Below are 26,645 nucleotides of genomic sequence, written 5' to 3' on the forward strand. Positions count from 1 at the left end.
TATAAATGTTAGGGGTAGCTCACCCCCTCAAGGGATTTTTTTTGAAAATGCCGGAACAGGTCAACTTTATTTTTGATTATTGTGCATAAAACAATTAATTTTCTCAAGATTCCAGAGATTTTGGAATGTGTATAGTGAAAAAAATGGCCATCAAATATACTTTTTCATTAATAAAAAATGGGGGTTGCGAGTCTGATGACTAAAAATAATGCATAAATATGTGCTTTTCAATAACAAGTGTTACCCACTTTGTTTCAGTAAAAAATTACGAATTTTATTCGAGAAATTAAAAAAAATGGGTTTTTAGGGGTGAACTTCAAGGGTGGTTTAAACCCCTTAAATGGGCTTATGGGCACGTATAAAAAAATACGTGTCGAATATTTTTTGATGTTCTACAACATATCACAATTTCAAGAAAATCGGTGAGATACACCTCGGGTACCTTCCTTGTAAGGCGGTTAAACATAATTACTCAAATTTATTTTCGTCCATCGAGAAAATAAATAAACGCAGATATGATTTATTTTATTTATATCTGTCGGATAAAATAATTTACTAATTTATTCAACTAATTTACATTGTGGTATATTCTTGTTATTACAAAATTTTTTATCGTCAAATTTTAAATTGTTGACGCTTTTCATATTAGAAAATCTATAGTACTTAATATTAAATCATTTTTGGATAAAATGTTAACTATCACAATTATCGTTAACAATAATTTTTTCAAATTGTTTATTGACCTTTATTCAAAATGACAAATTTTTAAGAAGTACTTCAAGTTTACTTACGCACTTAAATTTTTAATTAAAAATATTAGTTTTCAGCAAAATGGTTGAACTTTTAACTAAGATGAGAAATATTAACTAAAAATAGGAATTGTCAGTAAAAAAGTAGTTTAACGAAAATTTTGAAACAAAATAGTTGAATCCTCCAGCAGAGAAGATTGAATTTTAAACAAACAGTTGCATATCCATCCAAGAAATATGAAAGTTTTACTAAATCTAAATTAAATTAATACTTAACTATGTTTTTCTCTTACAAATAGCTCGACCAAGCCCTCCACGAAGAGTTGTAAATTCACATTCACCTCCACCTACACCCTTACCCCCACCTTCACCGATACCTCCAACTGGATACCGTATTCCTAATGGTGCTTTAGTGTTTCACAACGGAAGCGCGCTTCCGAGTGGTCAATTCAGAGGAAATCGGGCTTATAAATATGGCTCCTGGGGTATGTTGTAAAATAATTTTTACTCGAATTAAAGTGAACATAATAGTCCAGACATATCGTACGACATTTTTTTACTACCTTTTTAACTAGGACGTTTGGGGCCGTATTTTTCTTCCATGATAATATCTTTTTACTATTATTAAATTGTCTTGGAGGTCTATTGAATAGTTTGCCTTTTGTGAACTAAACGTCTATAATATTGATTAACATGTTTCTTTTTTCACTTTTTAAAAGAAGATTTTGGAGTGTAGAAGTAATTTATATAAAATTTAGATTTTTCAGCGGGGCCACAAAATAAGCCGTTTTAGCAATTTAAAAAAGTACTCCATTTCTAGTTAAAATGGTAAGAAACTAGCAGATGCCTGGACTATAGACACATGTTAAAGTTAAACAACAATTTTCAACATTTTTAGTATGTATACATAACTATTTTCAAATAACCAAAAATTGGACGTATTCAAAAAAATTAAAATGTAATCTCTTGTTCAATAGCTGGTACACTTACAGCTGAGAACAATTTAAATAGCAGTTTAAAGTAAATGGTTTTCTCAATCTTTAAATGAATGAAGGCCACGTGACGATGGCTCACGTGACCAGATTCTTACCAAACCGAACCTTCTAAATTCCTAACTTATTTTTAGAGGAAGCTCCACATCGAATTAAAAATTTGGGATGATAAATAAAAAGGACTAAGAAAGGTGGGCCTAATCCTGAATTTTTATAATTATGATGTGACGCTTCGTTTGGAAATGAGTTAGGATATAAAAAAGTATCGGCAAGGTAATAATGTAGTCGCATCAACAACTCATCACACTAAATTTTAAAATATATTTTTCTTATATTATCAAATTTTTAATTCAAAGTTTTGCAATTTTGAAGAATTACACATGACAATTCTAGAATGATAAAAGTTTGGAATCAGAAATTATTCATTTGTCAATAATTACATTCAAAAGATATGCAATTTGGAACATTTTTTGGGGATTGCTTGAATTTCAAAGACTTAGAATAAAATATTCTTCATTTGAACGATTTCTGCTTTAAAACACTTCAATTTTGAAGGTTTACATTCGAAAACTCATCAATTTTTAAAGATGTGTAAATTATAAATATTAAATTGTGATGATTTTGAAGACCAAAATTTAGAAGTTTTCAACTTTGAATCTTCCAAATTGATGAAATTTAAAATGAAAACCATCAAAAATGCAGAATTTTTAGTCGTAAAATATATCAATTTTATCAATTTTAATCGAAAATGTTTTAAATTGAAAGGAAGCATGTATTTTTGATTTTAATTAGGAAAGACAAAATTCAAAATAAAAATTACAAATTAATGGAAAAATGACAGAAGAAACGAAAATAATTGATGGCCAAACATTTAATTAACAAGCAATAAAAGACAACGATTTTTAACACACTTGGATTAAAACCAAAGAAATTTTAACAAACGAATACTATATAAAAAATGTAATGCTAAATCTAAAACAAATTACTATGTTTTAAATAAAGTTAAATATTAAATAATAAATAATAAATTTAAACAATTATTAAGCTTCTATAAATTATGAAGAGATCTTCCTAACAGAGTTAATTAGATCATAAGGAACATCGCTGTTGGTCATGAATACGATTTTGTTCATTTCTTTTGAAAATTTCGAACTAGATTATTGCTTCTGTTTTAAGCAAATTAAAATATTTATCAAAATGATTACTTGCCTACTAAATTTTTCAACAATGTAAATTCTGTACTTTAATCCCGTTTTTGATTATAAAAGGTACAGACTTTTAATAATGACTTGGCATTTTGCAACTTATAATATCTGCAGTTACTGCTCTCTCCCAAATCACAACTCGTCAGATTTTGCAGTAAACGGCGTTTCACCAACATTTAGAAATATATTTTTAAAAAATAATGAAAAAAACTATATTAATTATCATTTGTATCTTTTTTACGATTCCAATGATATAAAAAAAAAACATTTTTCAATTCTTTTGCAGTTAGCGGTATTCTTCGAGGTATAAACAGATATCGTCCTGCAGAAAATGACCGTATAGAATTACGTGGTCACATAATTGGAGTGTATCGAGCTGATGGCTCTATTAACTTTTTAATGAACCCTGCAAGGGTACCTCCTCTATAAAACTCTTAATTTCGACAAATTTTTCTTCTCAATTTTTGCTTTAACGAACCTTGCCCGTACACAGCTATTGTTCTGCAACGTACCTGGGAACTTGACGGTCAAGGTCAACCGCTAAAATATCAAAGGTAAAAATATTTGCAGGTAAAAATGTGGGATGTTACAACCGTACGAACAAATAGAAGATTGGTAAAGGGAAACTAAAAAGGTGGACACGAGTTCCCTCCAACGGTCAGAATTCGCCATCAGGTGCCCATCCGTTCATTTACACTAGGGATGGAAAATACTGGTAAAATAATGCATCGATATATATAAATATTTTCTGAAAATATGTCAATAACTCTCCCCTCTCTTCATCATCCTAACGAGATCCGAATTCGCGGCTTGGACAATTTGATTTAGATTAAAATAAAGCAAAGCTGAAAATTTGACGTTTTGCGGAAAGCATCAGACGTTCATTTTGGATGATTTTGATTTTGTTTGTTTGCGAGTTGGGCTGAGAAGCAGAAGGGGAAGGATAGACAGGGTCTATAGGCCAATTGTGGATTAGGTGTGGCTAACTAAAAATATATTTAAATGTACTTTAAATATTTTTATAGTCAATATTTGACTAGTTCTTTCTCACAAAATGTACCTATTGTCCATTTTTTTGCCATTTTTAATATTCACACTGTTAACATTACATTACATTTTCATTATTTACACTGTACTCACTGACCTGACACAATACACAATCACTGCAACGAAACGACAATGTTAGTAAGGTACAAAGTACAAACTTTACAAAGCTTGAATTTTAAACTGATAGCTGAATGCTGAATAACTGAAAACCGAAAATTGGCCTTTAAGACTCTGTTCTTATCGCTTGCTTGAGTTGGCACTTGCAGAAGGAGACACAACTGTGATGACGCGGCAGGCGAGGCGAATATCGATGAATATCGTTAAGAGAAAAATGGATCGATACTTTTCGATATATAGGCGTATCGATATGTATCGATATTTCTCGATACTTTTTTCATTCCTAATTTACACTACCCGCAGAAATCTCTGAAGTGCATAAGATTTTTTAATTGCTATTAAGTTCGATAATATTTATTGTTGGTCTGCCATCAGTTTTTAAGAAATATATGTATTTTTATTAAAAATACATATATTTCCGACGAGTCCAGTGATTCAATACATGTTGAAATACAAACAATCGTATTTTCATTCAAATTAAACTTCCTATTAAAAAAGATAAATTTTATATCCAAAAGTAGGAATTTTATAACAAACAGGGCGAATGTTTAGCAACACAGTCGAATTTTTGACAAAAAAGATAATTTTGTATAAAAATAGTCGCATTTAAAAAAAAAGTTCAATTTGGAAGCATAAAGAAGATTTATTTTTTCATAAGATCGTTAAATTTTTACGAAGAAAGAACATTTTTACACAGAAAAATGGAGTTTTTACTAAAGGCGATGATTTTTAACCAAAATAATTCAATTTCAAACAACAAAATTGAATTTTTAACTAAAGAGTAGAATATTCACCCAAAAAGATTAAATTTTTATCAGAAAATGAATTTTCTATCCCAAAATATTATTTTTCACAAAAGGTTTGAATTTTTAACCAAGAAAGATATTTCCTGAAGAAAAGAAAAAATCTCTCAAATTGCTGAATCATCCCCCTGAAAAATAAAACTTCCTACAAAAATACTGAGCTTTAAACTGAAAGATACATTTAAAAAAAAGTTAATTTTAAGCTAATTAGTTAAAGTTTCAAGTGTTTTATTTACATAGTTGAATTTTTACCAAATAGCTCATTTTTTAAGCAGTAAAGACGATTTTTTTAGAACCAAGTTAAATTTGAACCCGAAAAGGTACATTTTTAACAAAAAGGTGGATTTTCAACAAAAGGCGAGTTTTCTACAAAAAAAGCAATTCATTCTACCTAATAGTTCACATTTTCAATCAAATACTTGATTCTTCAAACAACAAAGACAACTTTTTAGAAGAAATTTGAATTTTTAATTTGAAAATTGAAATTGTTAACAGAAAGGTTCATTTTTAATTCAGAAAGGTAAATTTTCAGCCGAAAATGACTTATGTACTAAAAAATCTTAATTTACAATTCAGATGTCGCATTTTCTATCCAAAAGGCAAATGTTCAACACAACAGTTGATCTATTAACTAAATAGGTAAAATTTTAATGAATTAGTTGCATACTTAACCAAATATTTGATTTTTCGAGCAAAAGAAAAAAAACGAATTTTGCGAAGACTATTGAATTTTGAAACAGAAAATGACAAAACAGTTAATTTTTTCCAAAAAGACAAGGAACCAACCAAATACATGAATTTTTAACGAAACAGTTAAATTTTTGATCAAAAAGGACGAATTTTCAACAAAATACATCAATTTAAACGAAATAGTTGAATTTTCAAACTAAAAAAGATTCCATTCTTAACCAAAAATGCAGTATTAAAATTTTGTATAAAAAAACTTAATTTGCAACAAAAACGCGTACTTTTTATCAAACATTCCTATACTAAGCTCCAAGCGGGTTGAGTACATACTACTTAAATTCCATAATCACATTCCATCTCACAATTAACATATAGGTGAGGAAAAGCGATGGAACGCAACCATTCCTTCTGCCCGCATTTGACAAATTTTTTGACCGCAGGAGGGAACTCGAGTGTAGCCAACTGAAACAGTGATCTTTTATTTTACTCTTACCGTTCTTCAGTTTTTTGCGTGCCAAGAGTAATCCCCGAATTTTTCCCTCTGACGCCTTTCAGTTTTCACCTTTGGTTTTTGCCTATCAAGATGATTATATTTCAACCCGTTAAAATCCCGAAGTCTTTCAGTTAATTATTAATATGAATCAAAAGGTTTATTTTAGGCAACAATCTACGTTATAACTCATAATTATTATTATAGCACTACAATTTGATCTGATATGTTCATATATTATATTACGAAATCTTAACACTATAACAATAACGACTCTTCTAATAAAGATTTGTTTGACTAACGATACAAAATAATCATAATTTCCCTATACGAAAGTATGGCATTTTTATTATACTTTTGAATATCCCAAGAAAGCATGAAAAATTTCCGCTGTTCACTTGTGAATTTTCCGTCCACGTCGAGAATCCCATACACTGGTATAGGAAAATTTCTAGTCATGTATGGAACTTTGATGCGCGGCTGCAGAATGCGCAACTCAGTGAACTGCGCATGTGCTGTAACAATGGCGAATGGAGAAGAAGGGGCAGAGTATAATACAATTATAGCGTCAAGCGTCTAATTCATATTAGTTTGAGTACACACTTGTGAAATATTTTGGAGTTGTAGCAGTGAAACAGTTAAGTATTGTGAGTGCAATGAGATGCAGCGCAATTAGACATTTTTCATTGTAATTTAGCATAAGTATAGTCTTAAATTATTTTAGCAAGAAATATTTTACAAAACAAAAAAAAATTGTGTTATATCATTGTGGCATGGGAAAAATACGATCGGATTACTGAAAAATACAACCAATGTATAATAAAATTGGCATTTTTTCTAGGATTATGTATGGAAAAAATACAACCAATATATTGGACAATTGACATTTTTTGAGAAATCATATTGTACAATACTTCTTTCTTTCAACTTTTAGGTAGCTTCCACGTCCAATTTCACTTTCAGTAAGGATCAGTTAATAATTTACTACGAGCCTTTTATGCTAAGACTTAGAATTTTTGTTTATTCGCGATAAAGTTTTTGTACAAACTATAAATGTACGACTTGTTACAGTAGAGGGGCTCTTTCACTCATGTATGTAATTTTTCGAAATTCACAAAAACTTTCTCTTGAAGATTTTTCTTGTAGTTTAAATTTCTTAAATTCTTGATGTGGCTTTATTCTTTGACTTTCCTTATATATCCTTAAATATTCTAGATTTCCTGTAATTTTTGATTTCTCAAATATTTATAGTTCTTTAAATAATCTAAATTCCATGTTTTACTTTAAATTTCTTGAATGCTCTGAATCCCCTGAATTTAAGCGATTCCTTAGGTTCTCTGCATTCCTTAAAATCTCTCAATTTTTTTAACTCTCTAAAGGCCAACTACTATTCAGTGAAATCTTCTGAATGCCTTGAATTATATAAAATACTTGAATATTCCGAAATCCTTAAAAGACTCAATTTTCTCGAAACTTTAAGTCTTCTAAATCCCTCGAATATTTGGAAATCTTTGAATATTCTAAATTTCTTTAAATCTGTAGCTTCCTAAAATTTGTTAAATTTCTTGAAACTTCTGAATTTTTTTGAATTCTAAAAATGTCCTGAGTTCTGACAATTCCTTGAAATCTTTAAATTCCTTAAATTCTCTGAAATAATTGAATTCTCTTGAAACCTTTACTTCTGTAAAATGCTTAAATTCCTGGAATATTATTAATGCTTGATATTCGTTCCATTTTTAACCCTTAATGTTACAGTGGGTCAATTTGTCCCGGACAAACTTTTCAAATGATATTGATGGAAATTTGGCATTTGAAAATGAGACAAGTCTCACCCTCAGTTGGTTGTTTGAGGTATCTACTTGTGTACTGATTCACTGTAGTTGTACTGCAGTACTGCTTCAAAGATCGCCCGGGTCAAATTGACCCGTGGTGACCATTGCGTAATTAATATAAAGTGTGATTATTAGGTTTGGCTGTCTCAATCCAATTTGTTGGTTGCTAACTCATTTGGTTAAATTAACCAAACATTTCCTAGCTCAGCACAATGATTCTTTAGATTTAAAAAAAAATATTGCAAATTTTCCAAAAATGTTTTGCTGATCGAACTAAATATTTGTAACCCAACAAAGTTATTTTTTGGTCGAGCGAACTAAACTTTGTTAGTCTTAGAAAAATGGTTTGTTGGAGCAATAATCAATAAAATGTGTTTCATTTGTAGAAAATTCGTATAATTGAACAAAATTAATTTTCGGAATACCCGATGATTAGCTGAAAGAGTGATTCATTGAGAGGTTCCGAATCCTTTAAATTGAAAAAGTGGTCAGCCGCTCGTTATGAGGCGAAAGAGAGCGCATGTTGGGTACACTCGACAATATTCTTTGGTACACTCAACAAAAAGTGATTAACCAACTTTTTTAAGCCAAATTAATTGTGTTGCAGCTGCAAACACTTTTTAAATAGTCGCAACGAAAGTTCGGTGAGAATAACCAAAACTGCTCAACACAATTATTTTGTGGCTGGGTCATTACTTTTTTTTCAGTGTAGAGATAGAGGGGGCAAAGATTGCTATAGTTTTAAATGATGTAATTATGAAATTTTTTGATCAAATACGTAGTTTAATTTTGACGATTGAAAATTGAAACCCCTTCAATAATAACAATCACATTTTTTAATTCTTCAATTTTTACGATTTACAATTTAAAATGCTTCCATTCTTAAGATTTATTATAAAAGATTTATTTATTTTTAGTGTTTATAGTCTTTAGTCACATGGTTTCAAAGTTCTTTTTGGTGAAATATGCAGTTGAATTTTTTAAATTCACAAAGTAAAATTTTTCCATTTTTAATATTTGCAATTCGAGAAATTTATTCAAATAGTTCAATTTTCTATTTTATTTTATTTCTTAAGACATGGTAGAAAATAGCGAGGAAAATGAGCGAAACATTATTTACGTAATTTTTGAATCGTTCCTCATATTATTTATTATAACAAGAAATTTGTCATATGTTATGTTTAGTCGTAGAGGAAAATACAAATTTCAAATAATGAAAGAATATGAAGTTTAAAAAATTTTTAAATTTCTTTTTAAAATTATTTTTCTTTTTATTTAAAAAATAACTGAAAACTTAGAGTAGATACAACAATTTCAAGAATTCTGCCGATTTCGCCCGAAACACAAAAAAAGACAATGTGTAGCGAAACACCCAAATAGCGATTGAAAGTGTCCAAAATGGAGATTTATGTTTTTCATGGAGCTCACTTTTGAGTAAAATTAAATGCTCAGTGCTTTTGTAAAATATAAAAAATTTTTTTTTAGTTTTCCACTTTTTTTCGATGTTTCTTTGAAAGAATTGTTTTTAATCAAAAAATGATTAAAGCATTATTTTTTTTTGTATTTCCAAGCCAATTTGGTAGAATTCCTGAAATTTTTTCTATTGGAAACAAATTTTTGTATTTACATCTTAAATAAAAAGGAAAATAATAGGACCATCCAAAAATTACGTAACACATTTTTTCCCCATTTTCGAACACGTCTTCTTAAATTAAATAAAATAGAAGATATAAATCAACTTTGTCATTCATACTCTTCAGAATTTAAATCTTCAATTAAAAAACTATAAAATTCAATAACTAAAATTTGTTTAAAAGTCTTAAATTGCAAATCTTAAAAATTGAAGAATTTTACATTGTGAAATTTCAAAATTGAACTGCATATTTCACAAAAATCATTTAAAAAGATATCACTTAAAACTATAAAAATTTCAAACAAATAAATCTTGAATATAAAATCTTAAATGTCGAAGAATTCTAAATTTTAAATCGTAAAAATTAAGGAATTTAAAAATGTGGATCGTTAATATTGAAGAGTTTTCCATTGGCAATCTTCAAAATGAAACTAAATACTTCCAAAAAATAAAGTTAATAATTACAGAATTTGAAACCATAGATATTTCAAATTAATAAATTTTAAATTGTTAATCTTAAAAACACAATACATTTTTTTCAATTGTTGAAATAAAAAAATTACTCACTGAAAATCTTCAAAATTAAACTTGACAAAACAATATGCAAAAAGTTTCAATTTTTAATTTCTAAATTTAAGAGTTTTCATTTAGAAAATTACAAATTGTAAATTATGCATATTTTAACAAAAAAAAAACAGTTGTAAAAAATAATCACCAACAATTCGGTAGTCATAAAGCACCCTTATCCAGTCAAAATAAAAATAATCAAAAATATTTGAGCAAGCAGGAATAGCAACAAAACCACGATTCCTGCCTGCTCGAATTTTCTTTATTTATTTTTTAATTATTATATTGTCTTAATAAGGGTTCTGTATGAGTGCCGAAACTTTAGCGATTATTTTTTACAAATATCTTTTTTATATTGTTATTTGACAATAATAAAAATAAAACAGACAAAAACAAAAATAAAGATAAATTGGAAAAGGGGATTTGGTTGGTTGCCTTCTTATTTTTCTTTTTTTTTAAATAAAAAATTTGTTATCGTCTTTCAAATTTCAATAGGAACACTTCATGGTGTTTGTCCAAATTTAGTCGTTAGATTCTTGATTTATTTTCAGGAATTCTACACATTAGTTTCTATTGTATCGACCTACGGCATAAATCGATCAGCAAACTGCCAGTTGTTATGCCACTTGATGATTTTTTAGTTCTTCACTTAAAATTAAACGTGTTAAAGTTAGACATTTTTTTGGCTCTTGTAAAATTCTGGCTTTGGCACTTACGCCCGTATGCACTGTTAGAAATTAAACATATTCTGTAGAAGTAAACATTTTTTTGAAAAAAGAATAGAATTGTTGGGTTAAATTCGAAATATTTTTTTTTGTTAAAGGAAAATGTTTATTTTGTTAATATAATTCAACAACTTTTCTCTGCGAGAAAACTCTAAAGTCAAAAGAAAGATCGACATAAACTGCGTTTAATTCGAAAAAAATGTTCTCAATTAATTACAATTAATTTTTTTCAGGATAGGGCATGATAATAGAAGAAATTACATGATGATCCGAAAGACTTCTGAAAACAACTGCATTTTATTTAAACAAAGCAATTTCTCTTCTCCTACATTTTCTTTTAAATAAGGGATATTTGGTTTCATTTTGTAAAAAAATAAAATAGTTACATTCATAATTCTTAATTCTAAAGTAAAATCGAGGAAACTTATTATCTGCATTATCATTTTCCATAGAAATATGAATCTAAAGAGCAAACATTTTTCATTCACAAAATAGATAAAATAGATCTAGCGAATGAAAAAGACACAATAAAATTATTTTTTTGGTAGATATCTTGATATCTAATTCCATGCTGAAGTGATTTGTTTTAAAAAAAGCGGGTCAAAAGGAATTCTGGTCAGTATGAAATGGTATTAAGGTGTTTCCCAAATGTACCTTTTTACAAATTAAACGTAAATTCTACAAATAATTAGAAAATTAAAACGTTTACTTTATTGCCTAAACTCTCTTTGAGGATCCAAATACAGTGATGCCAGGATTTAGTTCCCCTTGATTGTATTCTTCCAAAAATTGGCGCGGCCCCCAGGGGGTGGAGGGGAGGGGGGCGCTGCAGTCGCTCAAGCGTGACGATTAAAAAAAAAAAAAAAAAAAAAAAAAAAAAAAAAAAAAAAAAAAAAAAAAAAAACAGTGACTAGTTGACATAGAAGTAAAAAATATTTAAATTCTCATTAGTACAAGGTGAACATTTTTTTTCATATCATTTCTGTCTATAGGAAAATGAAGTTTTATATTTTTGCTCAGATTTGAAGTTTTATGATATTCCTTTATTATTTATTTATAAATTTTAAAAAAATTTTCTTTCAAACATTTTTCTTCCACACTTTTTTTCATCATTTTTTTAAAAACATTCTTTACGCCTACATCAACTATTTTTTTCCTGTAATGTATTTTTTCGCGTTTTAGACAATTTTACAATTTTTGAGAATGTCATAAAATACCATTTTCAATGAACATTTAAAATTTCTATCGAAGGAATCTAAAAATTTGATCGCGTACTCCGACAACTTTTGTAAAAATAAATTTTTTTAAACTTTCGTGTAAGATTTTTCTTTTAGCTTTTAGTATATTTAAAACGCATGAACCATACTTATAAATACATTTAAAAAATTTTTTTAATGCGCCAGTACTACGTGCATTGCCAATTATCTCTGAACTCCAATCAACCACTGAACATTTAACCTGGCGCTGGATTTATAATGATCACGTATTTACTAAAAAAGTATCTATAAAGCAATTTGAAAAAAGTTAAAAAAAATTTCTAAAAAAGAAAAGATAAAAATTTAGTGTTTAGACCCAAATAAAAAAGATAAAAGAGAAGTGAGAACAAAACCAAAAAATCTCTTTCCTTCTCTTTTTATTTCAGATGTCTTTTTTATTATTATTATTATGAAATCACAATAAAAACATTTGTCAAAAATAATCACTATTTGTTTATCTTTTCCCCTGATAATGGTGCTGTATGAGTGCTGAAACGTTGGTGATTAGTTTTATTTTCAAGAATTCTGCACATTAACTTAATTATTGAATGTTTAAATCGGATTTCATATTTGATTTTAATTTCATTTAAATTCTAAAAATTTTAATGGTTATAAAATCACAAGTTAAATTTTTATTCCAAAAATATAATTTTTCAATTTGAATGATGGATAGTGAAAGAAAATTTTCTAATAATTCCGGACTTAAGTTTTCATCCAAAGAGATGAATTTTCAATGAAAAAAAAAATCATTTTCAACAAAACAGTTCAACTTTCAAGTAAGTTGTTAAATTTTTATCCAGAAAGAAATTAAAAATGACACAATAGTTGCGTTTATTAACAAATGAGTTGATTTTAAAACAAAATATTAACAAAAACTAGTTGGTTTTTTTTCAATCAATTCTATTAATTCAGTTCACAGTTGAGAAAAAAAACAGACATAGGACAAAAGGCATTTCATTGTACATCGCTATAACTAGAAAATATTTGTATCTTTTTTAATTTTCAAATAAAGTTTAAAGAATTGTCTCTTTAAGATCTGTCGTGTTAGTTGTGAGTGAGTCGCTGCACTTCGGTTTGATGTGGCGTTCGCTCCAGATTCGGGGCATTGGTTACCCCGAACTTACGGAAATCAGCCGCTCCGAAACCTTAATGCTATATTTTCCTAAGCTGCGCAAGCGCGAAACTGAGCTGCAAATGCCGTATGTTCAGAACGGCTTGGTTTACCAAACTTCTCTCCGTGTAGGAACGAATTGAGAGCAAGAAATTTGAAAAAATGTATAACAGATAAATATATAAACAATCCCTTCATTATACCTAATTAAAGAAAGTAAAATAAGACTGTGATAAGAATTATTGAATAAATTTAGTTCGGAATTGATTTTTTATTTAATCATAAGAAATGAATTCACTTTTAATGAAAAGCATGCATTATCAATAAAAACAATTTAAACAAGCAGTTGAGTCTTCTACCTAAAAAATGAATTTTATGCGAAAGAAGACTCATTTTAAACAAAACAGATGCTTTTCATTGAGAAACATGCATTTTTAACAATATAAAGAACGAAATTTGATTTTAAGTGAGAATACTATTTTTTTAACCAAATAAAATAATGGTTTGATAAATTAGTGAATTTTCCAAAAAAGCAGATGATTTAATATGAACCAAAGGCATGTATTTTTAATAAAAATGAATTTTCAGTCAAAAAAGATAAATTTACATCAAAATTTAGAATAGCTTAATTTTTAGTAAGAGAAAGTTTTCAGGCAAATAAATTATCTTTCTAACTTGACAAATGAATTTTTTACCAAAAAGTTTAAAGACCTGTAGAACAAATTTCGACAGCCACCTTAGTTGACTTATAGCTTAATTTCCTACCCAAAAGAAATATTTTTTTAACAAAATACATGAATTTATACCAATTATTCTAATATTTTTTCCTAGCTACAAATAATTTTTTTGACAAATAGAAAAAAAGAAAAATTTTAAGTGACTAGAATTCAAATTTTCTTGATTTTTTTACTTTGATCAGCTATTTTTATACAAATAAGATGAAAATTAATTATTTTCTGAGAAAAAGGGCGATAATTTTCATACTTTTTAACTTTTATTATATGCGAAGAAACGTACATTTTAAGTTGATAACATTTTTTAAGTTTATTACGTTTGGAAAGCAAATTCTATAAATAATTAGACTCATCGAATGTTTTCTGCAAGAAAAGATAAACATTGTCTTTTTAAAATTAAATGATTCATAACAAATATAAATGTTAATTATTTGCAACATTCTGAAGATTAACTTATTTAACTCATTTCAAATTGTTGTTTAGTCTAATTATTAAAAAATGTGTTACTCTCAAATTTTAAATTGATGACGCTTTTAATATCAGTAAATGAAAAACAAGGAAGGTGAGTGTTTGTTTTACTTGTCTTAAAATTCCAACCTCATTGTTTTGAACAAAGTTCAATCTCTTAAGCAGTCTTTTTCTTTTTTTAAGCTTGCCGATTTCTCAGGTTTTTCATTTCAAAAGCCTCTATTAACATTATTAATTAAAGCCTTTGATAAATTCACATATTTTCATAAAATTAATATTTATTTAATAGGTATTCACTAAATAATAACATTTAATCAAATAAATAAGTAAGAATATTTTCTTTAAAAAAATTGTAAGTTTTCATAATAGGTTGTACCGCCTGTCTTTGATTCAGGCTTGGAGGCTATTTTATAATGATAATCTATAAGTGCACCAGGTATAAAAAATAAATTTTCTATATGCAAGGTTCAGATAAAATTGATAATTTAAACCAAAAATACGCATACTACGTTATGTGGTAGATTTTGTTTGCAATTTAATTTTCCATTTCTTGTGTGGTTTTTCCCAAAATTCAATGTCTTTTTTTTGTAATTCTATTTTTCCTGATTGAAGCAAAAACACGCAAATATTAAGAAATTATGTATGAGAGATTTGCAGCTCATTTTTTGGGTGAGCAACTTTTTTCTTTGAATTTTTTTCATAACTTGTCTGCTTTGTCCAAAAGTTATTTTTTTTATATTTAATTTAATGTTACATAATTGAAACATGACAACAGCATTTTTTCAAAAAATTATCATCATTGGATTTATGTTAAAAATTATTTTTGCTGATTCCACCTGAGGCAGAAAAAATAGTTTTTTACATCGGTTTCGGTCTATCTGTTGTCATCGATATCGACGGTCTTTACAGAATCCACGTAATTTCGTTAATTCCTTAAATACTGTAAATTCTTCGAATCCCTTGAATGCCTTGAATTCCGTGAACTCTCAAAATTGCGTGAACTCCTCTATTTGCGTGAATTCTTCGAATGCCGTGAATTCTGGAATTCTTGGAATTTCTCCAAATCCTATTTATTGAAATATTTGAATTTCTGAAATTCCGTAAACTACTCGAATATTGTTTATTTTGTGAATTTTGCCACTTCTCTAAATCCTTGAATTCCTAAAATTCATTGAATTAATTAAATTCCGTGAATGACTTGAATTGCGTAAATTCTTTGAATTTCTTGAATACCGTGAATTTCTTGAATTCTTTGAATGTCTAGAATTCCTTGAAATGATTTAATTCTTTGAATTTCTTTAGTCTTTGACATTACTGAATTCTTTGAATTTCTGGAAACCCTTGAATTTCGTGAACTCCTTAAATATTGTTTATTTCGTGGATTTTGCAAATTCTTCGAATTTTGCCAATTTTATTGAATATCGTGAATTCCTTGAATACCGTCAATTTTCCATTTCCGTGAATGCCTTGAATTATTTCGATTCATTGAATTTCTCAAATTCCGTGAATTTGTAGAATGCCATGAATTGATTAAATTCTTTGAATTTCTTGAATTTATTAAATTCCTTGAATTGTTTAAATTCCTTCAATTTATTAAATTTCTTGAATTTATTAGATTCCTCTAATCTCATGAATCCCTTGAATTTATTCAATATTTTGCATTTCTTGAATTACTTGAGTTCTCTGAACTCCTTGAATATTGTGTATTCCGTGAATTCTTTTAATTTCGTGATTTTCTTGAATTTCGTAAATTTTTTAAACATCTTGAATATTGTTTATTTTGTAAAGATTGCAAATTATTTTAATAGTTTGAATTCCTGCAATTCAGTGAATTTATTAAATGCCATAGATTACTTGAATTGAATGAAGTAGTGCCATGAATTCCGTAAAATGCTCGAATATTGTTTATTTCGTGAATTCTTTGAATTCCTTGAATCTTGTGGATTCCTTGAATACCGTGAGTTTTTCATTCCAATGAATGTCTTAAATTCCTTAAATTTATTGATTTTTCCTAAGTTGAGTGAGTTTCTTAAAATGCGTGAATTCCTTGAATGCCATAAATTGATTAAATTCCTTGGATTTCTGAAATTCCTTAAATTAATTAAATTCCTTTAATTTATTAAAATCTTTTTATTTTTTAAATTACTTGAATTTTGTCAAGTCCTTGTATATTGTATATTCTGTGCATATTTTAAATTCTTTGAATTTCAAGAATTTCGTGAATTCCTTTAATTCAGCGAATTCCTTGTACTCTTTGAATATTATTTATTCTGTGAATATTGCAAATTCTATTTGTGCCTTGAATTCCAGTAATTCAGTGAATTTATCAAATTCCGTCATTTACTTGAATTCCGTGAATTCCTTGGATTTCTTGAATGCCGTGAATTTCATGAATACTTTGAATTTCTAGAATTCATTTAACTTATTGAGTTTTTTGAATTTTTGCAATTTCTTAAATTTATCGAATTCTTTCAATTTATGGAATTCCCTAAACTCCGTGAACTCCTTGAATATTGCTTATTTCGTGTATTCTTTGAATTCCTTAGAATTCGTGAATTTCTTGAATTTCGTGAATGCGTTGAATACCGGGGATTCTCTAATTTCGTGAATGCCTTGAATTTGCTGAATTCAGAGATTTTTCCTAAACTGCGTGATTTCCTTAAATTGTGTGAATTCCTTAAATGCCATGAATTGATCAAATTTTTTGAATTTCGTAAAATCCTTAAATTTATTAAATTCCTTGAATTTCTGGAATTCCTTGAATTTATTAAATTCTTTGCATTTCTTGAATTACTTGAGTTCTGTGAATTCCTAGAATATTGTGTATTCCGTGAACTTGGTGAATTCTTTGAATTCCTTGAATTGCGTGAATTTCTTAAATTTCTTGAACGCTTAGAATTTCTTGAATTCCATGGATTTCTTAAAATGTTTGAATTTCTTTGAATACCTTGAATTTCATGAAATTCTTGAACACCATGAATTCCTCGAATTCTGTAAAATATGTAAATTACCGCATTGTATTAAATTCTTAGAATTCATTGGATTCTATATATGCTTTCAAATCAATCATTTCCTCGAATTCCAAAATCCCCAGCATTCCTTAAGCTCCTTGAATTTCCTTAAATCCTGGAATTCCGTGAAAACCAATCACTTTTGAAATTTCCTTTCCCGAATTTTTGGGGTTTTGTGTTGGCGAAGTGAAATTTGCGATTAATGATTTTGCTATCAAAATTCTAATTTGTGATTTCTCAAGAAAATTCGGAGACGCTGTTAAAGAAATATTGAAAGGTGTTGGAAACGGAAAGTTTTTCTTCGGTTGACTGCTTTCAAACTCGTGCGTTATTTGCCTTAAACCTTTCATTTGCGTTTTTTTTTAATTTTGTGAACGCTATAAGTCTATTGTTTTTGTTATAAAAAGTCTAAGTTTTAGGTGCGTCAACATAATTTTATCATCAGTAGCAGTTGCAAGTTGATGATAATTTAAATATCTTAATTAATAATTAACTATTATTTTCTCTGCCCAATAGCACGACTAAGAAGTTCAGAATATGCGCCGAGGAAGCTATTCTCCGAGTAGTGAATTTAAAAATAATCAGGCTTACGTTTATCGCTTCTTTCGTATATTGTAGACTAGTTTTTACTAGCATTAGTGAACATAATAGTCCAGGCATATCATTTAAAAAAACTTTTCTCACCTTTTTAACTAGGAGGCTATCCATGAATAACGTGGGAAATGTAAGTAAAGATTGGGACAGGTTCTGACTTGGGTCATAACTTTTTCCTATGATAATATTGTTTGTCTTTCATTACATTAATTTGAAGGTTTGTCATAAGGACAACTGCAGGATTTTGCAGGAAACGGGTGCTAATCTGAAAAACTGCACCCGATCTCAGCGAAATCGTGATAAAATTTTAGTCTTAACCAAGTCTGACGTCCGTGAGATAGACGATTACAGTCGCAACTCCATTATAATGTCTCTAATCATTTTTATTTCAATTCAAAAGTACCTTTGCAAATAGCAAAGTGCTAGAGGTAGTGAAAATAATGTGAGGAAAAAGAGAAGTGGGCTCATGGTGTCGCCCTAAAAGACGCCTCTCTGGAAGGTGGCCTTGTTAGTTGTCACATGATTTTTTTTCAAATTAAATAGTAAATCTGGTTTTCCGAACCAGGATTAATCTCTCTATACAGCTCACGATGTGCAGATGAACCTATAAGCTTTCCAGAAGACAAATAATAAGTTTGTGCGAGTTTGAAGTGAAAGCTTTCCGGTAATCAATCCAGGCCATCGATAGATCACGCTGGCAGGATTCTGCCGGTTTCAGACACATCTATCGATTAGCAGGTTCTCCCAACATCCTGCTACGCCTTTATTTGAGCTGTTTTGTTCATACCTTCCTTACCACACAAGTCTGCTTGTCCAAACAATCCTGTCATTTAGGATAACTGTGAAGATCTTATACAGTGTGTTCAGGCAAGTGATTGGCTTGTAATCCTTCGCGTCAGCTAAATTTCCCATTTTCGACAGGAGTACTATGCTCCCGTTTACCAAACACTCCGGAATTGGCGCTTCCGACTTTAAATATAAGGTAGGGATACGGGCCAGATGCTGATAGGTGGAAGAAAGCTTCTTCCACCAGAAGGTCTTAATACCATCTGGTCCCGGAACGAAATAGTTCTTCAAAACTCTTAATACTTTTTTTACCACCTCGATAGTGATCGTTGGGCGTTGGTAGAATTCTTTTCAAAATGCTTCAATCTGCTTTGGTTTGGGCGTGTGGTCGATAGTAACTGGAGGGTCTTGGAAGACTCGAGGTGGGTCAGAGAGAAACTGTTTGTTTTCTTCGACCCAACTTTCGCTCCGCTCTAGACTTCTCTTAGCGTCATAAAGTATACGCATTCTGTCAACAATATGATGCCTAATGATCAGCAGCTTTGAATTGTTGAGTGTGGGATAACGGATCCGGAGTTCACACGCGAACTTTCGAAGCTTGGCGGTAAAATTTTTGCCAGATTCTGCCAGATTTTGCCATATTCAATTACACACTGAATACGGGACGCGTACTGTCTTGTCCAGCCTATCTTTGCGGCAGGTTGATGCATTCGTCTTTTGGTCTTATGATCAACCGCTGGTTTTGTTTTACGTTTCGCTTCGACAAACGCTCTCGCTGCATTGCACACACAACAATTGATAGTACAAAGGTCTGATTCTTCTGAATAATCTTTACGATGCTCGTCATCCATTTCAGCCAGATCTTTAGGCTTGAGAGAAATCTCGATGTTGTTGTTTCTCCGGGTCATGAAGCATCGCTCTTCCTCTATCGGATATCAACCCATGGTTGGACTTAGTATCATCTCTCTTTTTCTGTTTCCGGTTTGTTCTGGCTATGGTAGAGTAGGCGCTTCGCTTATATAACCCCTTTTCCGGAGTTCCTCAGAATTTTTTTGGAGTCGTTTATGCGAAAAATGCTAGAGCTCTGGGTGTTTCTCGCACCACAGAGCATGCAGTCGCACCATGTAACCTTTTCGTTCAGGGGCCATACTGGTATCATAGCACTCAAGCAGTTGGTCTCTGAATTGATCCGGCCACTCGAAACAATTCAGATTTTGCCGATCCATCACATTAACTCCATCTTGATTGGCTCCCATAACTCTAGGGTAGTCGACACTTTTGTTCGAGCGATTGTGCGCGTTCTACTGCTTTGAACCGCACTCACTACACCTATGTTAATTTTTATCATTGTTTCCCACGAAAAGCTGGGCAAAAGAGTTCGTTCATCCTTGTAGACCCCCGCATGCAAGGATAAGGCTGCGGACTCTGAAACGTGGATCGGTGTTCCAGAGTCACCGTTGTAGATACCTCACGTAGGTGCCAATCAGCTTTCGGCACGTTTGTCAAACCTCCGCTTGGCGGTTTTAATTCCTTCGGGACAACACTTGGACAATTGTCCGCAACTGCCTTTTAATTTTTGCAAACATATTTAGCAGAAACCCTTGGTACAGTACCTTCCATCTACAACCCGATGATGCGTTCAGAGGCTTTGTCATAGACCCTTCGGTTTGATTCTCGAGGAATCAATATAAATTTGTTCAATTTTACTCCAAAGGAGATTTTCAGTAAAAGAATATTGTACGGTTGTCCCAACTTAGAAATTTGGCGGCCAGAACAAAATTAGTTTCCAACAAAAAAGTTAATTTTTAAACCAAACATACAAGCTATGTTTAAAAAGCTGAATTTTCAACCAAATTTTAATTCAAATGGTTGAATTTTCAGCAGACAAAAATGATAATTTAAAACAAAGAAGAATAATTTTAACTAAAAAAAACACACAAATTCTGAATATTCTATTAATATAGACTAATCTTGCACAAAAAATTCAATATACGAATATACGCTTTTTTAAATTTCAAAACAAAAGTCTTGACGCGTAGTAGTTATTTCTGAAAAATCTATTTCTAAAATGTAATTTATCGTTCAATAACTGGTACAGTTACAGAAGTGCACAATTCAAACACCAGTTCTAAGTAAATGTTTTTAATTATTCTTTAAATTATTTCATAATTTTTTTCTTACATTATAAGTTTTCGGTAATTTAGTAAAGTCGGTAACTGCTCTTTAGAGAGTTTTATCAAAATTTTCGGTTACGTGTTTGGCTATCTATGATTTACGTATCCAGTTAACGATCAATTACTACTCTCTCTCTCAAATCAGAACTCGTCAGATTTTGCTGTTAACAGTGTTTTCATTAAATTTAGCGATAATTATTTGAAAAGCCAGGCAGAAAATTTATATACAGTTTATATATAATGTAAACTATTACATATAATATTTATTTTTAATTCAAAAAATGTATAAAAAAATGTATAAAAAAATGAATATCATATATAATACTTTACACTGTGTATAAACTACGCTTTTAACAATGTTTCGAATTTTAGAACACTTTTACAAGACTTCAGAATTCCAATACATGTATTAGAGCGTTTTTAAGACGAAAATTGTACACAAGGAAATTAAAGAATCAATGGAATTCAAAGAATTCATGAAGTTCCTCGGATTCAAAAAATTTCCGGAATTTATAAGAATTCATGAAATTCATTAAATCCACGGAATTCAAGACAATCATGGAATTCACGAAAATTAAGGAATTGACAAAATGGATGGAATTTGCGAAATTCATGGAATTCACGTTATTAGGGAATTTATGGAATTTATAAAATTCCTAAAAATCACGGAAATCGCAGAATTCATGGAATTCAAGGAATTTAAGGAAATCACGGAATAGATGAAAATCAAGCTATTCATAGAATTGAAGAAATTCATCAAATTAAAGGAATTCGTTGAAATACCGGAATTCACAGATTTCACGGAATTCACGGAAACTACGGAATTTATGGAATGAATGGAATTTACGGCAATGATGGCATTTACAGAAAAGATTTAATTCACGGAATTCAAAGAATTTAAGAAACTTGCCGAATTGACTGTTATCACGTAATATATGGAATGCAAGGAATTCACTGAATTTAAGCAATTAGGGAAATTCAAAAAATTGATGGAAATAAAGGAATTGACAAAATTCATGGAATTAGAAGAATTCACTAAATTCACGGAATTCAAGGGTTTTACGGAATTTCAGCAATTCAATGAATTCACGGAATTTGTGGAATTCAAAGAATTAGTGGAATTCAATGAATTCCGTAATTCCATTAAATATTCACTAAATCATTAAAATTCACGATTTCCTTGAATTTCATTAACTCATTGAATTTGATGATTTCTTTCAATTTCGTGAATTCGATTAATTCAACGATTTCTTTGAAATTCATGAATTAGTTGAATTCCGTAAATACCATGAAGTCCGTGAATTTTATTAATTCAATAAATTCCATGAATGACACAAATTAAATCAATGACATGAATTTTGTGTACTCTATGAATGTTATGAATTCCTTCATTTCCGCGATTTCCATTTATTCCGTGCATATTGTCAATTCCGTGAATTTCATAATTTCCTTAAATTCCGAGAATTCAGAGAATTCCTTGATTTTAAATTGGTTGAATTCCCTGAATTCGTTGAATTCCGCAAATTAAATTAATCACTTGAATTCCGAAAACTTCGTGAATTCCTTAAATTCTTTAAAGTATGTGTATTCAATCAATTCCGTGAATTCCTTGTATTCTTTGATTTCTTTGAATTTCTACAACTCCACGAATACCATGCATTCTGTGAATTTTCCGAATTCTATAAATTCTCTGAATTCCATTAATTTCGTCAATTCCCTTAATTCTGCGAATTTCGTCATTACCGTGAATTCCATTATTTCCATGAATTCTGCAAGTTGTGTGAATTTCGTGATCTTAATAAATACCGTGAATTGATTAAATTCGCTAAACTCCGTAAATTCAATGAATAACGTGAACTCCGCAAATTACGCGAATTCCGTGAATTATATGAATTTTTCAAATTCCATGAATTCTTTGCATTCGGTAAATTCCGTGAATTCGTTGGATTCCATGAATTCCGTGAATTTCTTGAATATTATAAATTCCGTAAAATCTTTGAATGCCGTAATTGCAACGAATTCCGTAAATTCCGGTAATTCTTTCAATCTCCTGAAGTCATTCCATGCATATCGTTGTTTTCTTGAATTTCGTGAATGCCACGAAATCCAAGGATTCCGCTAATTTCATTAATTCCGTGAATTCCGGTCGTTATATAATTTCCGAAAATTATGTAAATTCCAAAAATTCCTTTAATTTCAAAAATATGCGCGTCATATTTAATATATTAACAAAAGTTTTGGCTCTGTCAGAAAAGTTCTTTTTTTCGTCTGGAAGAAGTTTTCTAAGAAATGATTGATCTTTTATCTTTAATTTTTTGCTTCAATGGGTGTCGAGATATCCAGCAGCAAGTATGATAAGAAGTGTTGCGGGCTATCTGGACTTGTATTATAAAATTCCAATACAGTCGACGCTACTTGCCTTGCCGCTATTTACCTTGCCGCTTCCCTTAACTCTTGATCGCACTCTTCCCCCAAAACGACCGCGTGGCAACGCACGTAGACAGTGAAACAATTCGCATCAAGCACCACGCATCGAGATCAGACTCGAGAGTGGGGGAACATCGTTTCCAGCAAAATTATTCCCCTAGGGTACCATCCGTGGCAAGATAAATAGCGTCGACTGTACATGTGAGGTACCATACCAATGCCATCATTTACAAATTACAACATTATAATAGCATTACATTACTTTTCGAAAATAAACTTCCAATGCATGTATTGGAAGTTTCCAACAGATATTTGTAACAATGTATATATAGTATTTTCGTCAGGGAAGTTAGTAACAATTACAAAAAAATTATTTTGATAATAAGGTGTATCTTTTCTTCACGATTCCAATGACATAAAAAACTCATTTTTCGATTTTATTGCAGTTGGCCGTCTTTTCCGAGGTACTAGCAGATACTCACCTACAGATCGTGATATGATAGAATTCCGTGGTAGGCAAATTGGAGTGTTTTGGGCGGATGGCTCTATTCACCTTTTTAGGAAGTAGCTACCAAATGTCTTCTAGGCTCAGCTCCTCCGGAAAACGTCTATATACTGAGGGAGATTTGTGAAAGCTCAATTTTTCGTTCCTGCTTACATTTCCCACAAAATCCTATTTTCGACAAATTTTGCTTTTTTATTTTTGTTTTAAAAAACCTTGCCTATCCACAGCCATTGTTTTGCAACGTACCTGGGTACTTCAAAGTCAACAGATGAAAAAAATTAAGGTAAAAATGTTCCCAGTTGAAAATGAGGGGGGCAACAGCCATTCAAAAAAATTGAATTTCAATACCTGTATTAAGAATTTAGCATAGTTTCTTCTTACAGTGTATGACATAGCAATTCTATTATTCAATATCGCGAAATATAATTTTATACAAATCGTGTTAAAATTATTATTATTTTGATAACATTATATTGTTATTATTAAAATATCATTTGAGTTTCGTTACATGATAGATATTTCCTTTTTGAAGCAACGGCGACTTCGCTGAGTGTGGGGGGGGGGGGGGGCAATGCAGCGCAGTTAACATTAGTTTGTTAGGATTAAAAAATATTATCTCCTGTATTTTTCGAAAAATTTTATGGTACAAAATTGTTTCCTTTCTAATTTTAGGCAGCTCTCACTTGCTCTTGATTTAAAAAGTCAGTTGTATTATTTTTCTTAATAAACATTTATCATTAATTGCAAATAATTCGGTTATTAACCTCAATGCTTCTTATCCTATAATCAGTTATATCTAAAAATTTACTACGAGCACTTTTGAAAAAGACTTATAGTTTTTGTTTGATGCGCGAAAACGCTTTTTAACAAACCATGAATTTATGATTTGTTACAGTAGGGTGTCCTTCAGCCATGTGTTGTAAGCCAAAAAGGCTATACTGAGAACCCCGGAAAATCAAACAATAGTCTACGGGACTTTCCATTCAAGTCCCCAGGAGGCTACTTGAGCGAAGGTACAACGTGATAAATTGTTGATCTTACGGTTTCCACAAACGACGAGTTTGCTCGCCCTAAGTGAGTCATCGCATTATTAAGGACCTTTCGTCTCCCCGAAGTGATCTCTGAGGGCCAGAAACATTCCTCGGCCGCCTGTAAACAGCTTTAAAATCACGCGAGGCCACCGCGTTACACTCCCCATCAACAACTTTCACGGCGTTTTAGGCACGCCCTCCAGTGTTCGCCCTTTCTCACTCACGCGTACTCTTTCTTCCCTTTAGCACTAGCTCTCTCTCTCTCTTTCTCTCTCTTCTACATTTCCTTTTCTCTGGGACGCGCTGGCCAGTGCACGAGGCTCAACCGATTAAAATACGAATCATTCTGGGGAGTAAAATTTCGTTTTCAAAATGTTTAAATTATACAGATCAATAGTAAAAGATCAGGATCAACTAGAAATACAAACTCCCCCCCCCCTGGAATTCTGATTATAAATAGTCCTTCGATTTTTATACGTGTTTACGTGTACTCACGTATGCACGTACGTTATTAGAATATTTTAATACAACTAAGTTTCACCGACTTAATCATGTTCTTCTTCTAATGGGATAATTAATCATGCATTTAATACTTATAGGACTTTAATATACAAATCTAGATTTAATTTAAATAAGAAATAGGGTGGTTGTTCGGCGGTAAATTTATTCAATAATTTCTGAGTAAGTTTATATTAATAAGAAATAATCCTAAACAAATAACCCGAACAACCATTCTGTTTGACCTAGCTTCACAGTTTCTTCGGAAGCATAAAGTTAGGATAGTGATTTGCAACATATTTTAATTTTGATAATTTATCTTAATCCGTTCTATTTTTAAGTTCAAATTAAACTCTGCATTAAGAAGAAAATTTTTAGGTAAAGCCTGGCGCGGACGCTTGAAACGCGAGCTAGTAGGCCCGGCCGGCGGCCCCCCCCCCCACTATTTAGGTTTGTGACTCCAGTTCGACCACTAGCAAGGCCAGCCGCCGATCCCACTGCCGCCGCGAGCCTCCGTGCCAAGTCAACGGGTCTCTGGCAAGCGAAGCGAGTGTCAGTCGCCTTCGTGTATCAACTTGGAGTTGCAGCGTCCGCCTTGCGCTCCCGTGATTAATAAAAGAACAGTGATTTTTCCATATACCAAGTGTTTGTGTCTGTCCAGTGACAGGTTCTACCTTCCTTTTAGCCGTCTCATTAAACAGAAATCGATTCAGGGGCCGAAATCCTGACACGCGACGCGTAAGTCAATTTCTTTAAATTTTTCTTCTTCGTGATATTTTGTTTTCTCAGTGTTCATATTTTTTTTTCTTTTTGTTTCGTATTTTCGGAATTTTTCTTCCATTTTGTTACCACACATTTTCTCCGTGATTTCAAATTTTTTTGTTTGTTTATCAGGATTTCGCTCTTGTGTTAAAAAATTTACGCGTGCACTCTAACTTTCGTACCGGGCGCGTTTTAAATTTGTGTTCATTAAGCTTTGCGCAAAGGGTCAGGCCGTCAGCCCCAGTCCCGTGCGCCTAGTTCCGCGCTTCGTGATCGTTTTGAATTCCCGCGTTAAGTTTTAAACTCAAACTTTGCGCAAAGGGTCAGGCCTTACAGCCCCGCGCGCCTAGTTTCACGCTACTTGATCGGTTTAAATTCTCGCGTTTACATTTAAAACTCAAACTTTACGCAAAGGGTCAGGCCTTTCAGCCCCAGTCCCAT

The 26,645-nt window shown here is 30.9% G+C and overlaps 2 protein-coding genes across 4 annotated transcripts in view; one reads left to right on the forward strand and one right to left on the reverse strand.

The window, feature by feature from the left end:
- Positions 1-26,645, reverse strand: part of LOC117168895 (CD151 antigen-like) — a 1,043,984-nt gene that overhangs the window by 570,708 nt on the left and 446,631 nt on the right. The window lies entirely within an intron of this gene.
- The window catches only part of LOC117168896, a 34,618-nt gene continuing 33,952 nt past the window's right edge, over positions 25,980-26,645 (forward strand). For all 3 annotated transcript variants that reach the window (XM_033354822.1, XM_033354823.1, XM_033354824.1), the window contains exon 1: positions 25,980-26,180. The gene's annotated coding sequence lies outside the window, so the exon portion shown is untranslated. The remainder of the gene's footprint in view (positions 26,181-26,645) is intronic.

Source organism: Belonocnema kinseyi, chromosome 3 (genome assembly GCF_010883055.1).
Source record: "Belonocnema kinseyi isolate 2016_QV_RU_SX_M_011 chromosome 3, B_treatae_v1, whole genome shotgun sequence".
NCBI classification, from domain to species: domain Eukaryota; kingdom Metazoa; phylum Arthropoda; class Insecta; order Hymenoptera; family Cynipidae; genus Belonocnema; species Belonocnema kinseyi.